Genomic DNA, 12,084 nt, shown 5'->3' on the forward strand with positions numbered 1-12,084 from the left:
TTTTCTGCACTTTGCTGAGATTCTGTGTTAATTTGCTGCTGCTTCTGTCTACCTCCTATATTTCTTTGGCCACAAAATATACTCATACAGCTGCTTCTGTACTAGCATGGTGTATTCCTTGTACCATTTCAGTTCTTACTACTTCATAGACCCTGTAGGTATGAAAGATTTTAGAAATCATCTAGTGGCTTCAAACTTGTATTCTACAGATTAAAAATGCTTTTTAAAAAAAAGAATCTTAGCGAAAAGGCTGGCATATGAAACAGGATGAGAGCTTCTCTGGGTAATGTAGGGAAGGGAATTTGACTATATCCATCTCAGAGAGATAGTTTAAATACCACTGATCCTTTTTAACTCTCATTTTAAACACAAGTGTCTGAGTCCCTGAGAGGGAAAGAATTTGCACAAGGTCATCCAGTAGATTAGTCCAGGATTTGAATTAAGGCTTCCTTATACTATACCAGTTGCTCTAGATGCACAAATCATGACACTTGAAGGGAAATTGTGGAGACTCTAAAGTTAATAGTCAAACAGTGGCCTATTAGCTGGGCTACCCCCTTTTTTGGATGCCTCATAACCTTGCACTCCATCTTTAGTCTTGTATGAAAAATTATAAATAATAATTCTTCCTGAAACAGCCTCCTTCCTGCCCCAGTATTTGTGTACTGCTGGCTTGTTAATTTTAGTTTGTGAGACCTAGTTCAGTTTCAGAGACTTAGTGATGACCACTATCATGCCAGGCTTCTTTGCTGTTCAATAGATGCTAATAAAGCATAATCTGCCATCCTAACAATCGCTGCTGCCTGAACCAAAATGCAAGGGCAAAGATTACGTTGGTCTGAATTGGATTTGAAAAGGCTGAAAGAACAGGCTTTGAGTGCGCAGTGGAAATGCCAGTTGAATATTAATTATAGCAGCACTGCTGGTCTGTGGAAGGTTCAGCAATGAGCACTAGAGAGGGATTATCGAATGCATGCAAGATGCTTCTGCATGTGGAATCCAGGAGTGTGGCTTCAAACAGAGTCCAGGGAGCCTCGGGTGGTTTTCTGCAACTTTCCTGGTGTTCAAGGTCTTTTTGGCCTTCTAATTTGCTCTTTTTATTTACTTCTCAAAATCACCAGGATGAGTTGGCCAGGAGCTATCTTAGGGGCAGGTTTTAATTAGTGGCTTGGGGATTCAGAAAGTGGCAGTGAGGTAGATTGGGGTTCCATAACCTCTCTGCCCCACTGATTATTTCCCACGTTTTAGGAATGAAATACTCTTGTCTACCATGATCCACACACGTAATTACAACCAGTCTCTTTACTTAGTGGTTATCTACACACAAACACAGAACATTAATAGCATAGGGTGGGGGTGGGCGGGGATAGTGGTTTGCTTATGGATGTACCAAGCTGTAGGCAAGTAATAATTTCCATATACCTCAACCCCTGGCAAACTTTTAAATTATGTACATTGAATAATTTCCTACAGATCTAACTGCCTGATAGATTGTGTGACTAATTGTTTCTTTCCACTTAAAATGGGAGCCTCCTGGTAGGCTGTATGTTTTGGTGCAATTATGTCGCCCAGACCAGGGCTGAGGCCATTTTAGCCCCCTGAAGAGTGTGCTAATTGTTCTGAAGTATGTTGCCTGGTGTGTGCCTCATTGCTGTAGTGGTTTTAATGGAACTTCTAATTAAAAATAAGAAGAGAGGCAGGGCTGGGTACATTCCTCCCTCATCAGGGGTTCAGGCAGGGCCCCTTTGAGCATGGCAATGTGAGCCTTCCCATGGTGGGAGCCAGCTGGGGCAGAAATTAATGTGCTTCTGGTATGGTTTGTCTGCTAGGCACAGACAGGCTGTTGGAGCTGTAATTAGAGCTAGGCCAATGTCATCATGTCTTCCAGGGTGCCAGTCCTTCTCCTAGGCTCTGTGTCAGTGTTTGGAAGGTGTGTCTATGGAGAAACTGGGAGGGAAAGAGGGTGGAAAGCTTAAGTGGCTGGAGGTACAGACAAGACCCTGAGGGAGTTTGTGAGACAGAACTGTGGAAAATTACATGATGTGCTATTTACCAAACACCAGGCTTTCTGTTAGTTACAGTGGGCTGGGAATCTGGTCTAGGTTTGGAATACTATTCCTGCCTCTTATTAATAGTGCATTTTTGTATAAGGTATCTAACTTTTCTGAGTCTGTTTGCTTACTTATAAAATGGGAATAAAAATACCAATTAAAATTTTGATGCTATTTTGGTGTCATGGACATAGAATACAAGAATGTGGGCATCTTACATGAATAGTCACTTTGTCTCTCCTCTGTGGGCCTCCAGTTTCCCATTGCTCTACTTCCTTCTCCCCAGACTAGTACTACCAGAGTCATTAGAAGAATGGAAACAGAAATAGTTTATTAACAACTGAGCCCATGGCCCAAAGTATAAGAGGGAAAAGGGAGTAAAAGAGAGGTTGGCCTTCCCTGTGGGGTGAATCTTAGCTTAGTTGTGCCGTTTGACCTCATGGAAGGAGGAAACAGAAGAGAGAGAAGAGCCAAGGATGTATCTGGAACCATTTTAAGATTAGGCCCTCAAGAACCACTGATTTTCCTGGAACATTGACCATTGTATCATCTTCTGGTCTTTGCCTTTAGGAAGAGAAGAAGGAGGAGGCCAAGGCAGAGACCTCCTGGGATGGGGAGAGGTAGATGAAATGCCTCTCCCTACCCCTGCCCCCTGGATTTGTAGTCAGGAGTAGATGAGAAAACATTTTTTTTTTCTTAAGAACATTCTTATGAGCTAGTCCCCTACTATCATTGGCCAAGCCTTGGTCTAGCCCTAGGATGAATCATTTAGGACCTGTTACTTCAGGCTCTGTCATTCTAGAAGGAATGATTTAAAAAAGAAAGAAAGAAAAAGATCTGAGTAACTAGATGTGTCTGTATTGAGTTCTGTAAGTTATGTGCAGAGAGCTTTGGGAGGTCAGCAACTAGGGATAGCTTTATGGAAGAAGTGGTCTGTAGAGGGCTATATTTGAGATTCAGGCTTTGAGCAGGCATTTTAGGTAGAGGAGATGGCTCAAACCAAAGGCACAGAGGTGGGAAAGTATAAAATGTAGTTATATAATGGGAGCAATTATGTTTCCTTGAACATGGGCTCTGAGCCTGGCAAGGTAGATCAGGGCCAAGTAATGGAGGTCCAGTGTATACCTGGCTCAGGAGCTGGGAAATAAGTAGAGCACACAACTCTTATTTCCTTTGGGAGTTATCTTCATATCCTTCAGATTTCTTCCCTAACACCTGCTTACTCCTCCTGCTCACCTCCCCAAGCTGTATTTGTGATTTGCTTAGCCAGTCAGCAGGTCTTCAGTTGACCTACTAGTGCCTTTAATTATCCTTTACAAGAGCTGATTAGTCTGGTTTCTAACACATCTACTTGAAAAAAGATTTCTTATTGATAGGTTGAGTGAAAGCTTCAAGGGCATTTATGAGTAAACGGAGTATGTGTTCTTACAGGTGAGAATCATGAATTCAGAAAAATCTGGGGTCCTTAGAAGTCTCTGACCAATCCCCTAATTTTACAGATGGAGAAAGAAAGGGGAAGAAAACTTTCACAATAAGAAACTTGTAGATTTGGGGGTCTGGATCTCCCAACTCTAAATTCAGTCAGGGCTCTTTTCTATTCTATGTAAGTATATAGCCTAGTGGTTAATATTTTGGGCCCTGAAGTTGGGCAACTTGGGGTTGAATTTCTGTCTCAGCCATAAATTTGCCTGTTGACTTTGGGTAAGTTATCAAACATCAGTTTGCTTCTCTATATAATGGAACAAGGAAACCAAGTGGAAAAACACATTAGCATTTGCAGGGGACAAAAAAAGGAGGTATATTCTCTATTTGTCCTATTGCAAGAGCTGTCTGATGTGTAGGCCATCACTTCCAGGGGGTGAAGCAAGGGATTTCTAAAGAAAGGGTCTTCTGGAGAGTTCCGGAAGATGGCGGCGTAGGAGGACGCTAGGCTCACCGCGCGTCCTGCTGATCACTTAGATTCCACCTATACCTGCCTAAATAACCCAGAAAACCGCCAGAGGATTAGCAGAACGGAGTCTCCGGAGCCAAGCGCAGACGAGAGGCCCACGGAAGAGGGTAGGAAGGGCGGCGAGGCGGTGCGCGCTCCACGGACTGGCGGGAGGGAGCCGGGGCGGAGGGGCGGCTCGCCGGCCAAGCAGAGCCCCCGAGTCGGGCTGGCAAAAGCGGAGGGGCCGGACGGACTGTGTTCCGACAGCAAGCTCGACTTAGCGACTGGGAGGTCAGAAGTTAACAGCTCTGCTCAGAAAGCAGGAAGGCTGGAGGACAAAGGGAGGGAGAGCTGCTGAGCCCCCGGACGGCAGAGCTCAGCTTGGCGGGGAACAAAGGCGCTCGCCAGCACCATCTCCCCCGCCCATCCCCCAGCCAAAATCCCAAAGAGAACCAGTTCCTGCCAGGGAACTTGCTCGCTCCGCGCAAACACCCAACTCTGTGCTTCTGCGGAGCCAAACCTCCGGCAGCGGATCTGACTCCCTTCCGCTGCCACAGGGCCCCTCCTGAAGTGGATCACCTAAGGAGAAGCGAGCTAAGCCTGCCCCTCCTGCCCCCGTGCACCTTGCCTACCCACCCCAGCTAATACGCCAGATCCCCAGCACCACAAGCCTGGCAGTGTGCAAGTAGCCCAGACGGGCCACGCCACCCCACAGTGAATCCCGCCCCTAGGAGAGGGGAAGAGAAGGCACACACCAGTCTGACCGTGGCCCCAGCGGTGGGCTGGGGGCAGACATCAGGTCGGACTGCGGCCCCTCCCACCAACTCCAGTTATACACCACAGCACAGGGGAAGTGCCCTGCAGGTCCTCACCACTCCAGGGACTGTCCAAAATGACCAAACGGAAGAATTCCCCTCAGAAGAATCTCCAGGAAATAACAACAGCTAATGAACTGATCAAAAAGGATTTAAATAATATAACAGAAAGTGAATTTAGAATAATAGTCATAAAATTAATCGCTGGGCTTGAAAACAGTATACAGGACAGCAGAGAATCTCTTGCTACAGAGATCAAGGGACTAAGGCACAGTCACGAGGAGCTGAAAAACGCTTTAAACGAAATGCAAAACAAAATGGAAACCACGACGGCTCGGATTGAAGAGGCAGAGGAGAGAATAGGTGAACTAGAAGATAAAGTTATGGAGAAAGAGGAAGCTGAAAGAAAGAGAGATAAAAAAATCCAGGAGTATGAGGGGAAAATTAGAGAACTAAGTGATACACTAAAAAGAAATAATATACGCATAATTGGTATCCCAGAGGAGGAAGAGAGAGGGAAAGGTGCTGAAGGGGTACTTGAAGAAATTATAGCTGAGAACTTCCCTGAACTGGGGAAGGAAAAAGGCATTGAAATCCAAGAGGCACAGAGAACTCCCTTCAGACGTAACTTGAATCGATCTTCTGCACGACATATCATAGTGAAACTGGCAAAATACAAGGATAAAGAGAAAATTCTGAAAGCAGCAAGGGATAAACGTGCCCTCACATATAAAGGGAGACCTATAAGACTCGTGACTGATCTCTCCTTTGAAACTTGGCAGGCCAGAAAGGCTTGGCACGATATCTTCAGTGTGCTAAACAGAAAAAATATGCAGCCGAGAATCCTTTATCCAGCAAGTCTGTCATTTAGAATAGAAGGAGAGATAAAGGTCTTCCCAAACAAACAAAAACTGAAGGAATTTGTCACCACGAAACCAGCCCTACAAGAGATCCTAAGGGGGATCCTGTGAGACAAAGTACCAGAGACATCACTACAAGCATAAAACATACAGACATCACAATGACTCTAAACCCGTATCTTTCTATAATAACACTGAATGTAAATGGATTAAATGCACCAACCAAAAGACATAGGGTATCAGAATGGATAAAAAAACAAGACCCATCTATTTGCTGTCTACAAGAGACTCATTTGAGATCTGAGGACACCTTTAGATTGAGAGTGAGGGGATGGAGAACTATTTATCATGCTACTGGAAGCCAAAAGAAAGCTGGAGTAGCCATACTTATATCAGACAAACTAGACTTTAAATTAAAGGCTGTAACAAGAGATGAAGAAGGGCATTATATAATAATTACAGGGTCTATCCATCAGGAAGAGCTAACAATTATAAATGTCTATGCGCCAAATACCGGAGCCCCCAGATATATAAAACAGTTACTCATAAACATAAGCAACCTTATTGATAAGAATGTGGTCATTGCAGGGGACTTTAACACCCCACTTACAGAAATGGATAGATCATCTAGACACACAGTCAATAAAGAAACAAGGGCCCTGAATGATACATTGGATCAGATGGACTTGACAGATATATTTAGAACTCTGCATCCCAAAGCAACAGAATATACTTTCTTCTCGAGTGCACATGGAACATTCTCCAAGATAGATCATATACTGGGTCACAAAACAGCCCTTCATAAGTTTACAAGAATTGAAATTATACCATGCATACTTTCAGACCACAATGCTATGAAGCTTGAAATCAACCACAGGAAAAAGTCTGGAAAACCTCCAAAAGCATGGAGGTTAAAGAACACCCTACTAACGAATGAGTGGGTCAACCAGGCAATTAGAGAAGAAATTAAAAAATATATGGAAACAAACGAAAATGAAAATACAACAATCCAAACGCTTTGGGATGCAGCGAAGGCAGTCCTGAGAGGAAAATACATTGCAATCCAGGCCTATCTCAAGAAACAAGAAAAATCCCAAATACAAAATCTAACAGCACACCTAAAGGAAATAGAAGCAGAACAGCAAAGGCAGCCTAAACCCAGCAGAAGAAGAGAAATCATAAAGATCAGAGCAGAAATAAACAATATAGAATCTAAACAAACTGTAGAGCAGATCAACGAAACCAAGAGTTGGTTTTTTGAAAAAATAAACAAAATTGACAAACCTCTAGCCAGGCTTCTCAAAAAGAAAAGGGAGATGACCCAAATAGATAAAATCATGAATGAAAATGGAATTATTACAACCAATCCCTCAGAGATACAAACAATTATCAGGGAATACTATGAAAAATTATATGCCAACAAATTGGACAACCTTGAAGAAATGGACAAATTCCTAAACACCCACACTCTTCCAAAACTCAATCAGGAGGAAATAGAAAGCTTGAACAGACCCATAACCAGCGAAGAAATTGAATCGGTTATCAAAAATCTCCCAACAAATAAGAGTCCAGGACCAGATGGCTTCCCAGGGGAGTTCTACCAGACGTTTAAAGCAGAGATAATACCTATCCTTCTCAAGCTATTCCAAGAAATAGAAAGGGAAGGAAAACTTCCAGACTCATTCTATGAAGCCAGTATTACTTTGATTCCTAAACCAGACAGAGACCCAGTAAAAAAAGAGAACTACAGGCCAATATCCCTGATGAATATGGATGCAAAAATTCTCAATAAGATACTAGCAAATCGAATTCAACAGCATATAAAAAGGATTATTCACCATGATCAAGTGGGATTCATTCCTGGGATGCAGGGCTGGTTCAACATTCGCAAATCGATCAACGTGATACATCACATTAACAAAAAAAAAGATAAGAACCATATGATCCTGTCAATCGATGCAGAAAAGGCCTTTGACAAAATCCAGCACCCTTTCTTAATAAAAACCCTTGAGAAAGTCGGGATAGAAGGAACATACTTAAAGATCATAAAAGCCATTTATGAAAAGCCCACAGCTAACATCATCCTCAATGGGGAAAAACTGGGAGCTTTTTCCCTGAGATCAGGAACACGACAGGGATGCCCACTCTCACCGCTGTTGTTTAATATAGTGCTGGAAGTTCTAGCATCAGCAATCAGACAACAAAAGGAAATCAAAGGCATCCAAATTGGCAAAGATGAAGTCAAGCTTTCGCTTTTTGCAGATGACATGATATTATACATGGAAAATCCGATAGACTCCACCAAAAGTCTGCTAGAACTGATACATGAATTCAGCAAAGTTGCAGGATACAAAATCAATGTACAGAAATCAGTTGCATTCTTATACACTAACAATGAAGCCACAGAAAGACAAATAAAGAAACTAATCCCATTCACAATTGCACCAAGAAGCATAAAATACCTAGGAATAAATCTAACCAAAGATGTAAAAGATCTGTATGCTGAAAACTATAGAAAGCTTATGCAGGTAATTGAAGAAGATATAAAGAAATGGAAAGACATTCCCTGCTCATGGATTGGAAGAATAAATATTGTCAAAATGTCAATACTACCCAAAGCTATCTACACATTCAATGCAATCCCAATCAAAATTGCACCAGCATTCTTCTTGAAACTAGAACAAGCCATCCTAAAATTCATATGGAACCACAAAAGGCCCCGAATAGCCAAAGTAATTTTGAAGAAGAAGACCAAAGCAGGAGGCATCACAATCCCAGACTTTAGCCTCTACTACAAAGCTGTCATCATCAAGACAGCATGGTATTGGCATAAAAACAGACACATAGACCAATGGAATCGAATAGAAACCCCAGAACTAGACCCACAAACCTATGGCCAACTCATTTTTGACAAAGCAGGAAAGAACATCCAATGGAAAAAAGACAGTCTCTTTAACAAATGGTGCTGGGAGAACTGGACAGCAACATGCAGAAGGTTGAAACTAGACCACTTTCTCACACCATTCACAAAAATAAACTCAAAATGGATAAAGGACCTGAATGTGAGACAGGAAACCATCAAAACCTTAGAGGAGAAAGCAGGAAAAGACCTCTCTGACCTCAGCCGTAGCAATCTCTTACTCGGCACATCCCCAAAGGCAAGGGAATTAAAAGCAAAAGTGAATTACTGGGACCTTATGAAGATAAAAAGCTTCTGCACAGCAAAGGAAACAACCAACAAAACTAAAAGGCAACCAACGGAATGGGAAAAGATATTTGCAAATGACACATCGGACAAAGGGCTAGTATCCAAAATCTATAAAGAGCTCATCAAACTCCACACCCGAAAAACAAATAACCCAGTGAAGAAATGGGCAGAAAACATGAATAGACACTTCTCTAAAGAAGACATCCGGATGGCCAACAGGCACATGAAAAGATGTTCAACGTCGCTCCTCATCAGGGAAATACAAATCAAAACCACACTCAGATACCACCTCACGCCAGTCAGAGTGGCCAAAATGAAGAAATCAGGAGACTATAGATGCTGGAGAGGATGTGGAGAAATGGGAACCCTCTTGCACTGTTGGTGGGAATGCAAATTGGTGCAGCCGCTCTGGAAAGCAGTGTGGAGGTTCCTCAGAAAATTAAAAATAGACCTACCCTATGACCCAGCAATAGCACTGCTAGGAATTTATCCAAGGGATACAGGAGTACTGATGCATAGGGGCACTTGTACCCCAATGTTTATAGCAGCACTCTCAACAATAGCCAAATTATGGAAAGAGCCTAAATGTCCATCAACTGATGAATGGATAAAGAAATTGTGGTTTATATACACAATGGAATATTACGTGGCAATGAGAAAAAATGAAATATGGCCTTTTGTAGCAACGTGGATGGAACTGGAGAGTGTGATGCTAAGTGAAATAAGCCATACAGAGAAAGACAGATACCATATGGTTTCACTCTTATGTGGATCCTGAGAAACGTAACAGAAACCCATGGGGGAGGGGAAGGGAAAAAAAAAAAAAAAAGAGGTTAGAGTGGGAGAGAGCCAAAGCATAAGAGACTGTTAAAAACTGAGAACAAACTGAGGGTTGATGGGGGGTGGGAGGGAGGGCAGGGTGGGTGATGGGTATTGAGGAGGGCACCTTTTGGGATGAGCACTGGGTGTTGTATGGAAACCAATTTGACAGTAAATTTCATATATTAAAAAAAATAAATAAATAAAAAAAAAAATAAAAAAAAAATAAAAAAAAAAAAAAAAAAAAAAATAAAGAAAGGGTCTTCTGGTCAAAGGTGTATATCCCCTACCCCTCTTCTCTGGCCTGCCACCCTGCCTGAACTCCTGCTTATTCTTTGTGATGAAGTACCCCAAACTGCTGTTAAAATAGATGAGTTACCAAAATCTCACATTAGGTCATGATATTAAGACCATGGCCCGAAAGACATCCTCTGATTATCCAGAACCAATTGATTGAATGGGTCTATTTGGTAAAAGCACCTATTAAGGGTATCCCATAAGTTTTATTTTCAACATAGAATGTATCTTCTAAATTACTGTCTTTCAGCCACCTGGGGCAAGCTCATGAAATATCTGAGGGTAGCAGAGGTGATTCTCATTCTCTGGCAAGTTCACCCTCTTATCTGGGCCTTGCATTGCCTCTTTGGTTCCTTGCTCTTCAAAAAGAGAAATGGTTGTCTAGAAGCATAGCAAATGTTAAGCTGCCCTAGGTTCTTGTACTTCCCTCTTGAAAGAGAGCTCTCAAATAAAATAAAAAAAAAAATAAATAAAATAAAAAAAAAAAAAAAAAAAAAAAAGAAAGAGAGCTCTCACTGCCCAACATACTGGTCTGTTACAAATGGGGAAAGCAATAGGATGTTTCTTTTAAACATTTGTTTTTGTAAAAGGGACAAAAGCATAATACAGTCCTTCCTTCCCTCTTTCTTTTTCTTTTTTCCCCTCTCTTTTCTTTTCCTTCTTTCTTCAGAAAAAGGTGGGTTGTTTTGAAGGCAGAATCGGAGGCTCAGAAGCAGCAGTTGATGGGGCTTCAGAATTCATTTCTGCCCCTGCAGATGGGAGAAGAGAATTTGGCTTACTGGTATAATCCCCTTCTTCAACCCTAGGCTGCCCATTGGCAAAGAGGGTGATATGAGGAGTTCTGGAAGGATTCCATAGTTAAACAGGTCTACCCTGACTCACCTGCCATGTGGCCTGATATTTTGAAAATTTTACTCCTTTTCATTAATATTCTGATGTTTAAATGTCCAATCAGCCCTGGAAAGGATTGCCAGTTAATCTCTGGCTGACAAGATAGTTGAAAAGCCCTCACTGAATGGTTAGGAGACCCCAATTCCAGTCTCAGTTCTAATTCTAAATTACCTGGTAATCCTTGGACTCATATCTGTTATCTGAGTTTTGTCATCTGCATCTGCAGGAATATCTTTCACCACATCTTGTGGGATAGAGGTTAGTTGGGGTAGGAAAAGCCTATAATACTGGGGGAAAAACATTTTTCCTTAAAGTTCAGTTAAGTGTCTGGTCAGCCAGCTTCCCTCTGTTGAACTGGGTTTGAAGGCAGGCACTGAGGATAATGTCACCTCCCAGGTGGTCTTGGTTCTTGAGATGCCTGGGATTCTCTTTCCTCAGGCCTGACCTCTGAGGGGCTGGCTTCTCTTGAAGACAGACTGAGAGGGCAAAAATGGTGGCAGTTTAATTTTTTTTTAAGCTTATTTATTTTAAGAGAGAGCACAAGTGGAGGAGGGGCAGAGACAGAGAATCCCAAGCAGAAAATCCCCTGCACTGACAGCATGGGGACTGAAGCTGGGCTTGAATCTGTGAAACAGGAGATCATTGCGTGAGCTGAAATCAAGAATCAGATGTGTACCTGACTGAGCTACCCAGGAGCCCAGTGATAGTTTAAATATCAGCAGAGGAGGGGCTTAGGGGCAGTGATATGCATGGAAGGGGCTACTGGAGACTCAACTTGGTGCTTTAATTATAGAGAAAGCAGTTGTGTTTAAGGGGAGGTGGAGGTATTGATGGAGGTCATAGGAGACTAAATCTGCTCTTCCCCACTCCTTAGACTCCTCAGCACCTTGAGTTAGCCTATGGCCTGTTTGAGGGAAAGAGGTGTTCTAGCTCTGGTTTCCCTCATGAGAGCTGGAGATAGTGGCTGTCCTGGACCTGCTTTAGGTATTTGCCGCTTACTATTCACTGAGGTGAAAAAGGCAACGAGGGACCTCAAAAAGGCTTAAGGGGTTCATTATCTTCTCAAATAGTGTTGCTCTTCTCCTGCCTGCTATACTCCGAGACCAGACCCCATCAATGAGTTTCTTCAACAGCAAGACTCACAACATTGTTGAACCCTGCCATTTGCTAAGCATTTGGAACATAACAGAGAACAAGATTGCAGGGTCTCTCC

This window comes from Neofelis nebulosa, chromosome 1 (assembly GCF_028018385.1).
Source record: "Neofelis nebulosa isolate mNeoNeb1 chromosome 1, mNeoNeb1.pri, whole genome shotgun sequence".
Taxonomy (NCBI): domain Eukaryota; kingdom Metazoa; phylum Chordata; class Mammalia; order Carnivora; family Felidae; genus Neofelis; species Neofelis nebulosa.